Source organism: Tenrec ecaudatus, chromosome 10, assembly GCF_050624435.1.
Source record: "Tenrec ecaudatus isolate mTenEca1 chromosome 10, mTenEca1.hap1, whole genome shotgun sequence".
Classification (NCBI taxonomy): Eukaryota; Metazoa; Chordata; class Mammalia; order Afrosoricida; family Tenrecidae; genus Tenrec; species Tenrec ecaudatus.
Window position 1 is genome coordinate 150206835 of NC_134539.1, and position 19911 is coordinate 150226745.

Sequence of the window (19911 nt, forward strand, 5' to 3'; positions counted from 1 at the left end):
CCCTCTTTCCCTCCCCCCACCCCACCCCTCGGTGCTTAAGGGCTATGAGGAAACTAAGAATGAAATGGGTCTTTGGGCAGTTTGCCCATTTCTGGAAAGAGAAGTCATAGCTCCCATTGGGCTGATCTGGTGTTTGCTGACTAGACCAAAGACCTGTGAAACCAGAGGTGATATTCAGAGGTGAGACAGATGTCCCTTCCAGAGCCAGCTCAGGAAGTTTCTGGGCGCTCATGCATCTTATCAAGGTGCCCACTCTTCTTCTCCCAGCAAAATGAGATGCTAGCTTCTCACTCTGTGGCATCGAGTCAATTCAAACTCACAGTGACCTTGCAGGGCGTAGTCGATCTGCCCCTGTGGGTTGTCGAGACTGTCAATCTCTGAGGGGGTAGAGAGCCTCATCATTCTCTCAGGGAGCAGCTGGTGGGTTCAAACTGCTGACCTTGTCCTTACCAATGCAACATGGAACCCTCGATGCCACCAGGGCTCCTTGATCTTGGCTTACTAAGGGAAAATCAGAGCCATCCGGAAAGTCAATCTGTGCCACATGCCTGGTAAAGAATAGAAGCACCTGCCCCGGAGCCTCTTACCTAGTGTTGGCATCAGTTACTTGTGTGTTTTCCCTACTAGAGTATTGCTATGGATTGAAATATGTCACTGGACAATTTGTGCAAAGAGTACCCAATGGGAACCTAATTTGCTATGCACACCTCACCCCAAACTCCACAGAACATTATTCTTTAGAAAACACCGACCCCTGAGGAGCCAAAGGAAGGCGTCAAAGGCTGAGCCTGTGTCCTCTGCAGCAGGGTGAAGTCACTGCCACCACCGTCTCTCCATCCCCCTCATGCCTCCACACCCGTCTCTCCCACAGAAGACCTCCCACACCAAGTCTCTTTTCTTAAAACGGAATGTGATCTCTGACTTGTCATCCCCCTTACGTCCTGATTTCACACCTCCCACTCCTCAAATGCCAAAGCATGTGGCGGTGCTGGGGGTGGTAAGGGTGAAGGGGCGGAGGTAGGGGTATGGGGGGGGATGACAGTGGGGGTGGTGAGGATGGTGGGGAGGGAGTGGGGGGTGGTTATTGGGAGTGGGGATGTGGGTGGTGGGGGAGTGGTGGTTGTGGGATGGTGATGGGGGTGGGGGTGGGGGTGGGGGTGGGGTGGGGGTAGGGATGGGGGGGTGAGACTCAAGGCAGGGTAGAGCTACCTCATGATATCTCCAGGAATCTAAGTCTTGGCAGAACCAGATCAAGGGGTCTTCCCTCTCATGAAGACCCTGATGGGTTGCAACCACTTTCGGTAGGTAGCTAAGTGCTTGACCACTGCACCACCAAGGCGCCTCGCTGAAAAGCATCATGGGATTGCATCCGTGTTCTTGCAAAGCTGAGGAATTCATCACTTGGCCAATTTCACCAACCAAATAAATAGCATTTGCCTTTGTGAACCAGCAAGTCACTAGGACAGAACTTACCTATGTGAGCCCGGCCCCAAGAGTTCATGACCATGACGATGAGAAGTATTTATGCTGCCTGTCACCTTGGGGGTATTCTAAAACTAACATAATTGGGTTTCAGTTTTAGTGTCCTGGCAGTTTGGGGGTTTTTTGTTTGTTTGTTTTTTGGGGGGTGGTTTTATTTTTAAAGCAACACTAGTAGTAAAAATATACAAATCATCGTAACTTTTTAAAATAGCAAAAAGAAGGTAACACAATTGGAGTACCGCTTAGCATTTGACTTAGGAGACAGGAAGACTTAGTGAACCAGGGATAGATGAGCACCACAAACTCCCCGGAGGTCTAGAGCACACTGCCTGTTCGGGTGGATGTTGTTTACAGAAGGGTTTCTGAATCCAGTTTCTTCAACAACCTCTACATCTAAGTTCGTTTTTCCTTTCCCGGATGCTTCCATCATTAGCTCAGGACTAAGGGGCCCCACCCCAAGGTCAGCAGCAGGAACCCACCAGCCACTGCTGCGCAGGAAAGGGGCTCTCTGCTCCCTGGAAACCCATAGGGGAAGTTCTACTCTGACCTAGGGGATCTTGATGAGTCAGAATCGACTCCCTAGCAGTGAACCATGGAGGATAAAATGAAATAGTAAATATTTTAACATTCGATGTGGACTCACGGAGACCTTCTACATGTCAGAGGACAACTGTGTCGATCGTGCTCCAGAGGGCTTGGGAGTTGGGCTGCTCAAAGTCAGCAGTTAGAAACCACCAGCCACCCCAAGGGAGGAGAATGAGGCTCTCTACTCCCATAGTTTCAGTCTCAGGAACCCACGGGAGCAGGTCGACTCTTTCCCGTAGGGTCGCTGTGAGTTGGCATTGAACAAGACGGTCTTTGAGGGTGGTGTCTATTCTCAGGTGCCTCCTCTCTTCTCAAAACTCGGGGGGCAGGGGGGTGTCGGACAACAACAATGAAATGTGCCAAACCTAAACCTACAGATGACAGAATCTGCAAACCGTGACACTGGGTGGCTCTCTCAGTCAACCAGGACTCAACAAGGGAGTCACGGCCTCTGTTGAATTCCCTCATCCCACAGACCACTGCGTGGGCATGAGAACAGCCTGGCCCACAGACGGGGGGAGCTGGAAAGTGGATCACCGCAGACACAACGTGGTTTGCATTTAACATCCTGCCATGTGTTTTCCCTTTTGACCCATTTTTAACTTGTCCTAGTTTTTATTGCTTCCTGCTCTTGTTGGGAAGGAGATTTCTCTGCCTTTTATTTTATTGGTGTTGCTGGTTTCTTGTTTCTTTCTTTCCTTGTTCTCTTTGTATGGCCTTCTTTCCATGAAATCCAGGATGGGTAAGCCCACAGAGATAGCAGGGGGTCAATGGTTTCTTGGGGCTATACCAGGGGAGGTTGGAGACGCACTTGTTAGCAACAGTGACAGCAAGAATGAAGAAAATGTTCCAAATGGATTGTGGCACAACCCTTGTTGACGCATTTGGACCTATCAATTGGTGTGATAAGTGATTTATAGATCAATAAAACCACGGTTTTAAAATAAAGACAATTATTTTTTTAAAGAGGAAGAAAAAGAAGAAGAAGAAGAGGAGGAGGAAGAGGAGGGGAGGGGGAAGAGCGAAGGAGGAGGAGGAGGAGGAGGAGGAGGAGGGGAGGAGGAGGAAGAAGAAGAAGAAGAAGAAGAAGAAGAAGAAGAAGAAGAAGAAGAAGAAGAAGAAGAAGAAGGAGGAGGAGGAGGAGAAGAAGAAGTAAACAATTGAAAGAGCACTCTGTGGGTTCTCCTTTGAGCCCCTTGGAGGCAGGTGGCACTCTTAAGTAGTAGTTCATAGTCCAGCATGAAAAGGGGGTGCACTTCTTGAGGACACTGATTCCCAGGCTCCTGCCTTCACTGTTCCCCGCTGCTCCCCAAATTGACGGCAATCTCTGAAACTATTTTGCTTAACGGTCAAGGGGGGACGGGGGAGAAAGTAAAGTTTAGTACCCAGAAAAACATGCCAAAGATTCATAGCGATTTAGAATTTTTCTACCCTCTTTACATGTTCGATTATAAAGATGTTCATGAAATTATTAATGAAGGCGTGTTGTAAGCACTTTCTTTGAAAAATACCCACACACACATATTGGTCTTGCCTGGAAGTAGCATTGTGGAGCCTATAATTCCCCCCGCCCCCTTCAGCAGACACTTGGGATATTTCTCTGTGAATAACAGCACCCTTGGATAGCCTGCCCTTTGCCTCCAGAATTGAAAGAGGACAGCTCTTTGATGGGGGACAAGCTCTCTGATGGGGGACAAGAGGGGAGAGCCAGGAGGGGCCTGGCCAGGGAATGGGCCTCTGCATTCACGTCTCTCGGGGACAGAGGTCCATGTGCCCAGCGAGGTAGGCCCCCTTCCATCCCTCTCTACCCACTCTCCCCTCAGCTTTTCCGGGAATCCTCTTGGGGGAAGCAACTTCAGTTTCTTGACTTTGAAAAGAAATCTAAAAGCGTATAAAAAGGCTCTTAAGATTTCTTGGACACCGGAATGCTTCTTCTAAGACAATATTTTGATGAGTTGAGTGTAAATGAATCGGAAACCTCAGGATTAAATTTCCCTTGACATACACGCATCAGTTTTTTTTTAATTAATGGAAAACGTGCCCCGAGGCCTCGTTTGATGTGGCTGAACGCAGAACATGGAAGTTGCTGGACAGGGCGTCTTGGGCTGCTCTCTCCCCCTCCAGGACTGAGTCATGATGAGGACGCGGGGAAGGTGGTGGGAGAGCATTTCTGGTGGTGACAGGCTGGCCAGAGACATGTCGCATCCTGGGCCATCTTGCTTGAGCCTCAGCAGAATCCAGGCAATGGAGTAGCTCAAGCCCTCTTCACAGAAGAGTGACCCTGAGATCCCAGGATCGCCTGGTGGTTTAAGAAGGAGGAAACAAAGTAACCAACCCCAGAAGATCATAAATCACTGACAAAGATATTTAGCTTTGAAACAGCCCTAGCCAACAGGACGTGCCACTATTTGTCCCTCGACGATTAACTTAGCTCTGTGACTGTGAACTCCGTAACGTGTGATGAGAAATGACATCAGGGTCAACCCTTGGAGAAGCAGAACGGCTTTTTTTATTATTCTCTGGACCCAAAACTATGTCCATTGGGGCGGAAGCAAGCCCCCAAATCCCCAAACCAGACTTGACCCCCTCCAATGATCCTTTTGAGATTTTTGGGCTTGGTGTTGTTTGTTTGTCTGTTTGTTTCTCAATTTGGCTTTCTTGTTGATGTGCTATGTTTGTGAATGGACAACGCCATGGCTGAGCAGCAAATGAACTAGGGAGGATTGGGAGGAGGCACTGAGGCCCCAGCACTGTCCTGGTATGACACGCAGGAGAGGTGACGTGTGTGACACAAGGACAACCATGAGCAGGCGTATTAGACCCTGGCTGCTGTTGGGTGGCACTGAGTCCATTCCAACCGTGGAGACCCTCTGTCCAGCAGAACGGAGCACTAACTAGTTCTGCGCCCTCCTCACAGCCCGTGTTCTATTTGAGCCCATTGCTGCAGCCGCCATGTCAATCTGCCTTGTTGGGGGTCTTCCTCTTGCGCACCCCCCTCTACTTCACCACGCTGGGCATCCTCCTCCAGGAACTGGTCTCCCAGGATCGCATGTCCGAAACACATGCGACAAAGTCGCTCCATCCTCGCTTCTCAGCAGAGCTGTTATACTTCTTCCTAGACAGATATGTTTCACAACAGCACAGTTGACTCTCTCCCCCCCCCACCCAGAAAGGGTTGATACCACTCCTGGCGCTTCCCTCCTGGCTCATGTACCCCGCCTTGTCCAGAAGTGAAAGCCCATTTAAATGCTACTGAAGACCCCTGTCTGCCCCCAGGAGACAGACTTTGGTGAAGCAGGAGTCAAACAGAACAGAACAAAAGTCACCCTTGAAGACACAGAAGACAACCTGGGAGCGAGCTGGGGTCGCTCCAGGCTCAGCCGGTGCTGTGATCCCCTTAGCTGATGATGCAGGACTGGATCTGTATTTGCTTATTGGCTCGGAGTGGGGAGAGGGGCTGCAGAAAAGAGGTCCAGTTACCCAGCGGGTGGTTGACTGACATCTTTGGGGGTGCAGAGTGCCATGCCCCCAGACAGGCGGCACCTAATGTGATATCCCCCAGACTTGATCCCCTCCCTTTGAAGCTTGGTCCACAGTCAGAGCTCCTCGCAAAGCAAACAGGCAGCCCTGATGGCAGATGGCTTCCCTCCTGCCTGCCGCAGCCCCTGCTAGTCTGCAGCTCACCGCCATCCCTGCGCGCCTGAGGTTCAGCTGCCCGGCCAGCGGGGTGGATGGCAGGGGTTCTTTCTTCTTGAGGCTTGATACATCCTTCCCCGCTCCTTGCCATCACCATGAGGGGAAGCGAGGCAGCGGGGGAAGGAGGGCGGAGGGAGGCCAGGAGACTTCCAGAACTCTCTTTCTTCCCTTCCCTTCCCAGGTTGCCCGATAAGGACCCTGGAGACTTCCACCTGCCTGCGTGATGGAATTGGTTCCTCTCCAGGAGCCCCTGGCCACTTCCTCTTCTTCCTGACCCCATGCTCCACCCTCCGGCTCCTGTGGCTTCTTAGCCCTGTTCCCCATCTCAGTAAGAAGGGGGGGGTAGGGGGGGGATGGTGCAGCTCTGCGTCTCCTGTGCTTTCCACCTCTCTACACCCCCCACTTGCTTTCCCGAGCTCCTTTGTGAAGCCTGCACCACAGAGAGAGCTTCACAGGCAGCAGGTCGCAGGTTGTCGGTGCTGCAAATCACATGTCCTGTCCATACGTGTTAAGAGAAAGCTGAGGAGCCTCTGTGGCACAGTGCTTTTCGAGTGGGGCTGCTCACCTCAAGGTCAGCAGTTCAAAACCAAACCCCCATGTGCTTTTCGGGAGGGGGCGATGATGATGCTTGCGACCCCGAGGAAGATGTACCGTCTCTGACACTCATAGGAGCAGTTCTGCTGTACCAAATAGGGTCCCTGGGAGTTCAGATGGACTAATGGCCCTGAGCAAATGATAGCTCTCAATGTATACTGGTATGGGGATGGTTGTGAGCTGCCGTCACGTTGGATCTGACACATAGGGACCCAGGTACAACAGAGCGGTACACTGCCCGGTCCTGCACCAAGCCCACAACTCTTCTTTGGCTTGAACCCCCTGTCACAGCCTCTGTCAATCAACCTGGTTGAGGGTCTTTGTCTCTTTCTCTGCCCTTCTACTTTTCCAAGCAGATGTCCTTTTCCGGGGTCTGGTCTCTCCCGACAACAAGTCCAGAGCATATTGAGGACGTCTTGCCCTCCTCGCCTCTACGGAGCATGCTGGCTGTACTTCTTCCGGGACGGATTCGTCGATGCTCTTGGCTGTCCATGGGCTTCCCATAGTCTTCGCCCGTCACATACTTTGAATGCATCAGTTCTTCTCAGTCGTCCTAGTTCCATGTCCCACCTTCACAAGCAGATGAGGTGTCAGGCGCACCTCAGTGCTCAACGTAGCAACGTTGCCATTTAACTGGATACTGGGACCTTGACTCATTTCTCTACACCCAGTCTCTGCTTTTCCTTGGTGATTCACCCATCCTGAAACCCTCTTCTTGGCACTTGCACTGTTTGTGGGTGCCCCTGGGAGAAGCTCCTGCACAGCCACCCACCCACTCACTCATCCACTCTTACTTATAATTGCAAAACGCCAGCCTGTGCGCCATTGATTCCATCACAACTGGTGGCGGCTCCAGGAGTGTGCGAGCAGAAGTCTGCTCCCCGGGGTTTGCAGAAGCTGATGCTGGGGAAGGAGATCGTTGGGCTTTTCTTCCGAAGTGCCCCTGGGTGGACTCGGCAGCTTTCAGTTAGCTGTCTGGTGCATTCACTGTTTTTGTCACCCAGGAATCCTTTGCTATCATGATACCATGACTGATTTTTGACCCAAGTTGGTCTACTTGATTACTAGGCTCAGCTTGGCCATCGAAGAAGCGACAGTGGGTCACTTCCCACCTAGAGCCAAAGGAGAAGGAAAGAAGACAAAAACTCCAGGAAGCACTAGTCCAAAGGACTCCCGGCCCAGAAGAACCTGATGGAGCCCGGTTGCCACTCTTGGTGTCTCTGACCGCAACCTCTCTAGAAGGTTCCCATGGGAATGGCTGGAAAACCGCCTGGAGCCGATGTCAAAGGGAAAATAAATGACCAGACATGCTCATACAAAGACACATCCCAATAAGGAGCCGTTCCGAGACTGCTGCCCTGAGATGATCTTCACTGGACCCTGAGGACATGCCCAGCCACATGAGAGAGGAGACTATGTCTGTGAACATGCTTCTCAGAGCCATCCACTACAGAAGACTGGAGGGTAGCATGTGCCCAAAGTGAGAGGGCAGGGAATCAGATGAATGGAAGCAGGGAACCCAGGGAGAAGATGGGAAGGGTGCTAACCCACTGGGGTGTGGGGGATGGGGGGTAGGGGGCGCCATTGGAGTTGGATCTTGAAACCAGCATCAGAAAGCAATAAGCAATTTGTATATGAACACTTAGGGAAACGAATGTGCTGGGGAAGCTCTCACGGAAAGAGCGATACAATGTTTGAAAAGTCAAATAAAAAGATAAAAATCCTTTTCTGAAAAAAAAAAATATTTGGAGGCTCAGATACTCATCCAAAGGTTGAAGTTTCCAGTCCACCCAGAGGCACCTCCCAAGAAAAGCCTGGGTATCGCCTCCCAAACCAAGCCATGACCACCCAGTGGAGCGGAGTGTTACCCTGATTCACTGGGGAGGAATCCGAAGCGCCTTGGTGCCAACTGATGCTGGGTGTGTGCTCTGATGATAACCAATGCTAACCAGTGGCCAGTTGGTCTAACCTGCCAGCCACTCCTGGAGGGGCAGGGGTGGGGAGGGAATGTCACGGCTGCTCCAGTAGAGACTGTAGCCTTGGAAACCCTGTGGGGCAGGTCTATTCTGCTCTCTAGACTCAGAGCGTCTTAAACCCTGGTTCCTGGTCCCATCCCAGCTTCAAACTCATTGGCACCGATTCTGCTCCGACTCATCGCAGCCCTACAGGACAGGGTGGAACTCCCCCATAGGCTCCCAAGGCTGTAACTCTTTATGGGAGCAAAATCTCCTCTTTCTCCTGAGGAGCAGCTGCTGGATTTGAACTGCTCACCTTGTGGTAACCATGTAATGACTACTCCACCAGCACTCTTCTCGCAAGCCCATAGGGGGTGACTACATGGTGAAAAATTTTGTAACGGTAAAAATTTGGCTTCTGAGCATGCCAAACCAAAAAGTAATCCAAATTGCAATGTGGCATGGAGGGAGGGCGGGGCTTGCCCGTGTTGCACCGCTGGGCATCTCTGCAGCCTGGGTGCTGAGCACTAGCACTTTCTTTTTAGGCAAAAAGATGGAGAAGGAAACACCAGTGTTCAAATGTTGTGTTTCACAATATCATCAAGATAATCAACAACAGTGGAATCTGTGTTTGATTCGTCTACTTATTTTATGTACCTAGATACCTGGAGTCTCCACTAGATTTTGAAGATCTGGAATAGCTCCACGGTAGTGGGTGTAGCTCAGGTTTGGGTTTTGGACTACGCTGCCTCCCTCCGGCTCTCCCTGACCTCATCACACAAAATAGAGGGGCTGGCACCCCCACCTGAGCTCCGCTGCCATGGCTGAGGACTACCCCAAGCAAAGGCAGTGGTCCTTAGAAAAAGTTGTTTTGTTTTGTTTTGTTCTGTTCTGTTTGGGTTCCTTTTACTAGAAGGTCCGGGAGGGCTGGAAGGAAGGTGCATGGAATACACACACACAGGATGTCCCAGGACCAACCCACTCATTGTCTGCTGGTCTCTCTCTGCTTCAGCATGATGGATGGATCATACCCCTCTTCCTGGCCACTTGTCTCACTAGTGTATGTCACCAGGGGCCCAGGTGCAAGAAAGGATAGAGGTCCAGCTGTCTTTCCCACAACTCCAAGGCCATGTCCTACAGAGAACAGAACAAGATTAGAGGCAGGCAGTGTGTTAGTCTGGGTAAACTAGGGAAACAAATCCACAGAAACTCATATGCATGAGAGAGAGTTTTATAGAAAGGCTAAGTGTACGTTAAAAAAGCATCCCAAACCATTGCTGCCCAAGCCCACAAGTCCAACATTAGCCCATAGGTCCTACACCAAACTACAAAGTCCTCCTCCATCTCACAAAACACACACTATGACGCCGACTGCAGGAGGAAAGCCTTATCAGCGAGCATGTAAGCATCTCAGCGCTGGCAGGGGTCTCCACGCAGCTGCTCCAGTACCCAAGGCTGCATCGGGGTAGGTCCATGTGGCATCTCCTCAGAGATGTTTTGGAGGAAGTGAGCCTTGCCATCTGGAGCAGGGAACTGCCAGCTGCACCCTGCTCCAACCATCCGAAAGCAAGAGACCCAAGAACTAGAAGGGCAAGGTTCATGGAGCCATTTATCCCGCTGTCTTTCAATGAACCCCACCTGTGTTTATGGGCCAGGTTGGCACAATAAACCTTAACTATCTCAGGCAGCATTGGAGCCTACAATTAGCCAGCGTCTCTCAGCCAGCTCCTGATCTCAGCCTGGTCTCATGGGCACCTCAGGACCCAAGTCCATCACAATTACAATGAAAGAGAGACGAGAAAAGGCACCCTCCCTCCCAAACGATTGTTTAGCATGGCAGGGACCCGGTCATCGTATCAGATACAACAGCAGCTGGACTCAGCAAGAAGGACCCTCTGAGGTAGCCGTCTTGGGCCAGGGAGAGGACCTTCAATGTACCTGCAGGGCAAGGCCTTCACCGCTCACCTTCCTCCTGATTCCCACCCAAGGGCTGGCTTTGCCCTGGGCCCCCTACCTCATCTGGAACCCGTTGCGGGCTCGCCTGACCTGGAGGACTTAGTGGCCTAACGCCCCCAACTGGCCATGTCCATCCACATTGTACCACTTCCTCTCTCCCTTGGGTTGGTCCTCAAACCTGCTTCTATTTCTGACAGCCTTTTGTGTGCCAGAGTGGAACCGCCTCGTCTTCGTGCAGGCGCTGTGTTCTCATCCACCGTTGTGACTTTCCTTTCAATTCATCTCCCGGAGGGGTCACCTTGGCTTTTGTTGACCCCTCTGTTTTACCCTGTGCTGGAGAAGGACGCCATGCGTGGCAAAGTAGAGGGGCAGCCAAAAAGAGGAAGACCCTCGCCAAGTTTGCACAGTGGCTGCAACAATGAGCCCGCATGTAAGAATAACCGTGAGGATGGAGCAGTTTGGGGCTGTTGTGGTCACGGGGCTGAACCCCCAGGCTGCAGTCCCCCAGGGGAACCTGGGTCTGGGGCCTGCCCTCCACATCAGAGCCCCTGCCCCATATCCACTGCCCTTCCCCCAGGGCCTCCACCCCAGGGTCCTCCCACCCCGGTGGGTTTCGTTGGGCCGCTGGTGGCCCTGCCAGCTATGCCTCCCACCGTCCTCCTGCCTGGGGTTGGCCTGCTGCCATACTTGGCCTTAAGGGTCCCCGTGCCCACATGCCTGGCGCTTCCATGCTGGTGTTTCATCCCCACGCACCCATGCCATGTGTCTGCTGCTCAGGCAATGACTACTTCCCAGGCATCCCACCACCCATGTAAATGCCCTTAGGGTGCCCTGACCTCAGGGACCACCACAGCTGAGGCAGTTCTTTCCTGGGAAATGTTGTCGTTCAATAAAAGCACAGAAGGACGAACCACAATCGGTCTGAGTGGTGCTCCTTGCCCCTGTCACTTGTCTGTCTTTGTCCTTGGCTAAGGTGAGCCCCAGGTACTGGAGCCAAGCTCTTCAAGGCAGAGCCTAATCTGCTGAGGTCTGAAGCTGACACCAACAGAGTCCCCCATGGCGATGATTCCAATACACAGAAACTTCTGTAAAGGAGAGATATTTGTGTGAGTTCTGGAGTCAGTAAATAGCGTTGCTATGTGTCAGTACACAGGGTCGCTATGTGTCAGTACTCATGGTTGCTATGGGGTCGGTACATAGGGACACTATGGGTCAGTACATAGGGTCACTATGAGTCAATACACAGGGCTGCTATGGGTCGGTACATAGGGTCGCTATGAGTTAGTACATAGGGTCACTGAGTCGGTACATAGGGCTGCTATGGGTTGGTATATAGGGAAACTATGGGTCAGTACATAGGGTTGCTATGGGTCAGTACACAGGGTCACTATGAGTCAGTATACAAGGTTGCTATGAGTCAGTACACAGGGTCAGTAAATGGGGTCGCTATGGGTCAGTACACGGGGTCGCTATGAGGCGGTATACAAGGTTGCTATGAGTCGGTACACAGGGTCAGTAAATGGGGTCGCTATGGGTCAGTACACGGGGTCACTATGGGTCAGTACACAGGGTCGCTGTGAGTCAGTATACAGGGTTGCTATGAGTCAGTACACGGGGCCGCTATGGGTCAGTACACAGGGTCGCTATGGGTCGGTACATAGGGTCGCTATGGATCAGTACACATGGTTGCTATGGGTCAGTACATAGGGCCGCTGTGGGTTGGTACACAGCATCTAATTCAGCACCGACTCCATGGCACCCAGCAGCAACTTCAGCATTCCACGGGATAGTCGATAATCCTCCGCTTTGAAACTTCAATCAAATTCATTGCCATTTAGATAGCTTCTACTCAGAGTTCCCTCTAGGACTTTGTAGGACTGCCCCTGTGGGGTTTCCAAGGCTGACAAGCTCATCTTTCTCATCACCCCCCAACCCACCCCCCAAAAGGCTGGGGGATTTGCACCACTGACCTTGTGGATAGCAGCCCATCTCTGAAGCCGCTACTGGCCCCAATTGGGGTCCATGCTTCTTCTAGATTGCACCCGTACTTCGAGCCTTTTTCAGAATCCAGGCAGAAGACAAGCCTAACACAAGATTCCCTTCCACTTCTGTGGAAGGCTTAGAAATGCCTGCTTGCCCACTAGCTCCCGATCATGAACATGTGTTGGTTTGTGCGTTCAAAGATTGTGGGATGTTCTTTGCCTTCTGTGTCAGACTCCAAGACGCAAGCACACCGAACTTTGTTCCCCGGACTCTCCCTCCCACCCCACAGTGCTGGAGTCACCTCTGAAGCCTGGGTCGAAATTCGCCGGCTGGGTTCTCTAACCCTGAGCGGATGTTGGAGACCTGTTGTGTTTCTGCCTGGCAAATCATATTACCGTCGTGCCAAGAATTAATTTCTGTGGGTGAATGCAAAGTCTATTTTTCACAGTTCCTTTTTTGTCTGGGGACAACTGCCTTGATAAAAGGTAGACCTTTTCCTGGCTGGGACCTAGGAACCCCTCCAGCCATATTACAAATTAAAACTTGGCCAAATGTTTGCCTCTACTGAAATTTCACCTTTTTAAATTTCAGAAGAAGTAAGCTATCAGCAGGACCGTGGACAACTTTTGATCGTACAGAGAAACTCATTGTAATGGACCTCCCCCCACCCCGACCCCTGTGTTCATAGAGTGATTTAATAAAGACACTTGGCACGTTAATGAGACTCTTTGAAACCATGCACTTTTAACAATGAGAGGATTAAGATCAGCCTATAGGGTGTATAAGGAAAAGGAGTGGTTTTCCTAGCTCTTGTAAAACTCTTCCATCTGTTTAGAGATGCATTTATTATTCTTAACTGAAACACCGTCCTGAAAGAGATGCCATGGAAGAAACAATGTTCAGGCCCTGGTGCGGGACTTTTGGAGCAAGCTTGGAATCGCTTCCAAAGGGAAGTTGTGGGGGAAAGGAGCGGGGAGGGTGCCGTCTCCAGGCTGGAAGTCTCTGCTGGGTTTGATCTGAAAAATGGTACAGGCTGGGGCGATTTGCATCCATTTGAACTGAGCCTGGATGGACATCCACAACTGCCTGCCCATTTTGACTCATAAGGAGCCTATCAGACAAGGTAGAACTGTCCCTGTGGGTGTCCAAGAATGTAATGAAACCCTTTATGGGAGTCAAAAGCCTCGTCTTTCTCCCTCAGAGCAGCTGGTGGTTTTGAACTATTGACCTCTCAGTTAGCAACCCAGTGTGTTACCAATACACCAGTATAATTCTCCCAAAGGCATCATTATTGTGAGGCAAGATCAACAGGAGATGGGTGTGAGGAAGAACTACAAAGGACATTGTGTGTGTGTGTGTGTGTGTGTGTGTGTGTGTGTGTGTGTGTACTAAGCCCAAACTCACTGCCATTGAGTCAGTAGCGATTCATATAGGGACCCTCTCAGACCAGGTAGAACTGGCCCCTGTGCGATTCTGAGAGGCTCACTGGGGACAGGAGTAAAACCTCCTTTTTTGTCTCCCGTGGACACGCTGAGGGTTGGGAATTGCAACATGGAGACAGATTACACGTGAAGCGAGCCGCCGCACAATCAGAGGTGCCCGTCGCAGGGCTGTTGTCGCTGCACTTGTTGGGTGCCCCCAGCTGGTTCGCACTCAGGGAGACCCAGCAGAATGAAACACCGCCCCGTCTTGGGCCAACCTCACAATGGTGCTAAGTTGGAGCCATTGCAGTAGGAATCAAAGAGCAAGGAAATCGTCTCTGTGTGTGCATGTGTGTGTGCCTGTGCACTGGCGTGTATATGTGCACGCACATGCATGCACGTGTGCTCCTCTGCACATGTGCATCAGTGTTTGCATTTGGACAGAAGACAATTGAGCAAGTTCTGCACACAAGTCTCTCTTTTTAATTTTCATCACGGTGGGGAATGCGGAAATGCGGTCTCTCTTGCAAAAGAGAGATTTGTCTCCCATAAAAGTCCCCCTGTTGACTCTTGGCTCTTTGGATAAACCCGCTCAGCTTCTGGCCCCGTCACTGGATGGGAACATCTCCAGGTTGCCTACCTTCTTGTGGACGTGACACGACACGGGCTCCTGGTCTCCCTCGCTTCCTTCCCACAGCCTGCTGTGCCTGCCGTGGAAGGCGGCCCACCTGCCTCCGCCCAGCGTGGCCCATTTCTGCCTTTCATTCTTCCCATCCGTCCTGGGCGGCCGTGCTGAGTGGCGTCAGCAGCCTCGGTGGTGGTGCACTGGACAGAAGGACGTAGGATCGGCCATGTTCACGGTCAGGATCAAGGTTATCTTAGGAGAAGCGGCAGCTTGTGTTTCTAAAAGTCTTTCCCAGAGTCCTGCCACCAACATCATTCTCTTTAGACTTAATTTCCTCATTCAGTGTCTCTGTTTTGTTTTGTTTTGTTACCAAAAAAAAAATAAAGGAGGGAGGAGGGGGCAGGTCATCGAGTCTCCTCCTTCTCTGTCTGCTACAAGAAAGGTAGAACAGAGGCAAAGTCAGTGGAGCAAGGACACACATCGCTCCTCCTTCCTCCCCCCTCGCCATCCATGGGCAACATCGAACAACGATGATTAAATTACATGTCTTTCGTCCCATCGCAATCCGCTGCACACTATTCAAATATTAGAGATCAGGAAATAAGGCAGGACAGGGTCCTTTGTGAAACCTTAGAAGGCAGCAGAAGGCTCTGAGCTGGAGGTCGGCCTAGCTGGGGGGCTCTCATTAAGAAATCACCCTGCTGAGCCGAACTTAATCTAAATAAAATAAGAAAAGGAATTCCATGAAAGTCATTACCCCCCACCCACTCCACCTCCCCACACACCTCATTCCCAGACCCTCCCAGTCCAAAGACTCTGTCCTTTCGAAGCGGAAGCCTAGCCTCGTGCTGGCCTCCTGCTGCTTGGCCAGAGTCTTGAAGGTCAGCTGTAGATGCTGCCAATAATATGCTCGGTGGGGGTGGGAGAGCATCAGGGCATCGCCTCCCTCCTCTAGGGTCTCTGTGAGTTGGCCTTGACCCTCTGGGAGTGGGTTGGAGGAGGGTTTACATAGAGCATTCCAGCAATCATTTGCTTGCAAATCTATATCCCCGCGAAAGGAGTGGGCCAACTTGCTCTTGGAGGTCAGACTGCCAATGGTTTAATCTTTGAGGGTCACTCCATCCCCATGGTCATTCCTCAACTCCTCTAAATTCAGGAGACCATCATGGGGATCCCCGGGGTGTCAATAAGTGGGTGTGATCGTTTTCCAATAAAGCTGTGTTTACAAGCGCTGAGATTTGACTCACACGTTCATTGTGTGTGTCGGGAAATACCTGTATCGTCGCCTCGGACACAGCAGGGGTTTATTCCAAATCAAATGGGTTGACATGTGTCTCTGCAATCAGTAGATGGCTCAGACACGTTCTCCCCAGACACTCCTTTTTCATTGCTTTTGAACCAGGAGAAACAAATCTCAGTTTGTGGGCCATCTATAAAAACAGGCCCGGGTGAGGGTGCCAACTTCATCTTCAAGTTTGCTGATCCCTGGACTAGAGGTGAATCTTATTCACTTTTTAGCTTCTTCATTTCATCCTTCAAGACTTTTCTGACTTATCCTCCACCGGCACAATGAGTGAATGACCAACCAAATGCCCAGAGGATGACAAACGTTTCTTTAACACACGCAAGGACTAGAGTAACCATCACTATGAATTCAGCGGGGGTGCCAAGATCCCACATTCCGTCCTGTTTAGGAAAATGATCCCTTAAATGATTAGAGATTCCATGTGTTTCCAGGTAATTCCAGAAATCACCGGGAACATGTGGCGATGGTGCGGGGTGGGGCGGTGCTCTGTTCTGTTATCAGTGAGGTCACCATGAAGCAAAGCCAACGTGACAGCGGTGAACCACAGTGGGCAAATGTGTGTCTCATGTCTCTGCAGAAGGCTCGAGGTCAGTGCCTCCTCACCATACAAGGCAGCCTGTGCCCTCGCCAACCCCGCCAGGCCTATCTGGCCAGCAGATGGTCAGTCTAATGATCTCGGCAGTTCTCCTCACCTCCCTCCCTTCCCATTTTACATGACTAGTGGGAACAATACAAGGAGAGAAGAGAGAATGTCAATGGTTACTTAAGAAACAACTTTAAGAGGGAGGGGGAGCGGGGAGGGAGGGGGAAAAAAAAGAGGACCTGATGCAAAGGGCTTAAGTGGAGAGCAAATGCTTTGAGAATGATTGGGGCAGGGAATGTATGGATGTGCTTTATACAATTGATGTATGTATATGTATGGATTGTGATAAGAGTTGTATGAGCCCCTAATAAAACGTTTTTTAAAAAACAACAACAAAATTGCATAAAAGAAAACAAACGGGAATTGCCTAAAACATTTGTAAAACAATAAAAAATTGCAATGATATCAAAAAACAAAAAAAGAAACAACTTTAAGAGAAAAGCAAAAAAGAGTAGGGGGAAAGTAGTCAGAATAGATAGAAATTATTCCCCCCAAAAGGTCTGATTTTCCTACCTTTAGTGGCACTGTAGATTAGACATGGGGCCGCTAACCACAGGGTCACTGATTCAAATCCACCAGTCACTCTGTATAGGCTGGCTTTGAGTTGGAATCAGCTTCCTGCAGAAGGTCAAGTTTAGGTTTCGGGGAGTGGGGGTTGAGTTAGTCATAAATACAAGTGGTCTTCAAAATGTTTGCTTAAAAAATGCAATACAAAGATAATTTTTTGTGAATTTTTTAAAGTCCCCTTGTATGTGATAAAGGAGCCCTGGAGGCCCTGTGGACTAGGCACTTGGTTGTTACCTGGAAGTCAGTGGTTGAAACCCACAGATCACTCTGAGGGAGAAAGATGAGGCTGTCTGCTCCCATAAGATGTAGGAACTCTCTACAAGGGCACTATGAGCCAGAACTGACTTGATAGAGGTGGATTTGGCTTGGTTTGGTTTTTGTATATCAGAGCCTTTGTGGTGGAGTGATTAAGTTCTCGCCTGCTCACCCAAAGGTTGGTGGTTCAAACCCATCAGCAGTGCTGTGGGGAAAAGATGTAGCACCCTACTGTTGTAAGGATGGCAGCCTTGGATACCCAGTGGGGCACCACTACACTCTCCTACAGGGTCATGAGCCGGTGGACTCAGCAGCAGCGGGGGACAACAGAGGGCGTGTTTGCTTGTATGAGTCACAAATATTTTGTCAGGGGGTCATTTGTTCATTTCTCAAAATGGGACACAAGAGAAAGCAGACTGAGGTTTTCTTCCAAAAAGACCCAGCACTCTTGGAATTCAGCGCCCTCGTTCTGTACGATGCTGCTGTGTAGAGATGGCTGGTCTTGTCTGAGTTTCAGACAAGGTTCTCTGTTTCTCCCCAGGGGCTCACGCTGCACCATGAACAGAAGTTAGAAAGCTAGAGCAGAGGATGGGAAGGGGTAGTGTGGATGCTATGATTGGAAAGTACACTTCTAAATCCGGTTAGATCTTCGTTCTCTCTCTTAAGAATTGCTTGTCTCATCAGTTAAGACCGCTTTCTTTTTTCATTACTTTTGCAGACATTATATAATATCTTCTACCCAACCCACCCCCCCTAGTCACGAGCTGTTTGTTAGCTAGTCTCCCCCAAACCCTTGACCCCCGCCCCAAGAACGGGATGAGGCGTGAGCCAACTTAAGCTGAGGAACTTTCTTGAAAACACAGCTGACACTGGAGGGAACCAAGAAAAATCCAAACTGTCTACCACCAAGTCTATTCTGAATCATGGCGACCCTATAGGACAGAACGTGGAGGAAACCAGTTCTTGGCAATTGACCAAGAAAGACCTAAGTTTTCTGCCGATGGCCAAAGAAGCAAATAGATCTCCAGACAGGAGCCTGAGAATACGTAAAAGCCCAAACAGCTTAAGAGCATGATGGCAAGCCTTCCTTGTCCCCTCTGTTAAATAGGTGCACAGATAGTGTGTCTCATGGGATTGTGCTGAGGGTGAGGTGTGAGTGAATGGGGCTATTGACATCTGGGAAAGCCCCTTCCTGGGGGGGGGCAGGTGTTCTGTGCACAGTAAGCTGTTCAGCAGGACCCCTGCCCTCCACCCACTAGATGCTAGTAGCACCTACCCCACCACAACGGACCCCTATCACCATAATCGAGTAACTCCAGATGCTGCCAAATGTCCCTGGGTGGCAGGAAGGGGGCAGAATCTCTCCTGATTGAGAACAACTGTTCTAGCATTTGATGTACAGTAATTGTGCACTGAACATGAAATCACATCTTCAGAGTCACTGCCATCCAGTCTGCAGTCACTTCAGAGGGACCCTGTAGAACAGGGGGCCAAACTGCCCTGAGTGAGTCTCAGAGACTGTAACTCTCTAGAGCAGTAGAAAGGCTTATCGTTCTCAAGTGGAGTAGCTGGTGGTTTCGAACTGCTGACCTTGTCGTGAGCAGCCCAACATGTAACCCACTCTGCCACCAAGACCGCACTGAGCACGAGCTACCATTACCATTCAAAGTAGGAATCAGTCCTAGGAGCTTCAGCCTGCTTCAGTAATGGCTGCTCTCTCTCACAGCATCCTGAAATAGGTCCTGTATGTGTGCATCCTCCACGAAGAAAGGACTGAGATGAGCAAGATCCTTAACTTGCCAACCATCCAACAGGAAACCACTCTCTCCCGTGAAGGCTCTTTGGCACGGCACCAAGAGAAAGGCTCTGCCATTTCGTCCAGCCGCCAACTCCAGGTTCAATCTTCAGCCTCGCGGTGGGTGGGGTGCTCAAGGTATCCCCACGGGCTTCGTTCCCCTAGGCCAGCTGTCTTTGTCCTGGAAGCTGCTTTTGGAGATTTCCCAGGGGACCACCCCTCCTGGCCTAAGAAGAGAAGGGAAAAGGTGGCCATGAAGGGGCGCTTTGAGACAGACGCCTTTCCCTTGGCTTTTCTGTGGGTTTGATTGGGCTTCCAGGTTTGTGTGCGTTGAGCGAGCGTGTTCCCTTGTATGCTGACTGTGTTTGTTGTAGGTGTTTGGTGGCGACACTGTTTTGAAGGTACAAATGGTTTCTGTAGCAAGCCTTGTGCTCAGTGGACAGACTAAAAGGTGAGTTTTCATGGCTAAAGAGAGTGCCGTGTCCCGCAATGCTTTCTACCCACCCATGCTACGAAAACTCGCGAAAGCCAAACTCACTTTTTGCCATGAAGTTGATCTCCACTCCCATCAACACTGTAGGGCAGGGTAGGACTGTCCCTGTGGGTTCCCGAGGCTCAATCTTTGCAGAAACAGCAGGTCTCAGCTTTCTTCCTTGGAGCGACTGATGGCTTTGAACTGCCGATCTTGCGGCAGTTCAATCTAGCAGCTCAAGGAGGGACACACTATGCCACCAGGGCTCTCCGGGTTGCAGAGGGAACACGAAAGCAGGCGTCTGGGATCTGAGCAACCAGTGGAAAATGGGAAAGTTCTCTGCATCTCGTAGTTTTAATTTTTTTATCCTTATGCTAATTATTTCTGTTCTAAAACACCATTTTCTTCATCTCATGGTAAGATGAAGTCCAGTGGACTTTCCATCCTGGGCTTTGCTTCTCCCCTGGCTTTCTCTGCCCTGCTTCTTAAAGTAAGCAGAATGCACTTGTGATGGGAGGAAGATGGTCTTGGGAATCCTCTGGATCCTGGTCTGGGTTCTGCCTTGATTGCTGTTTG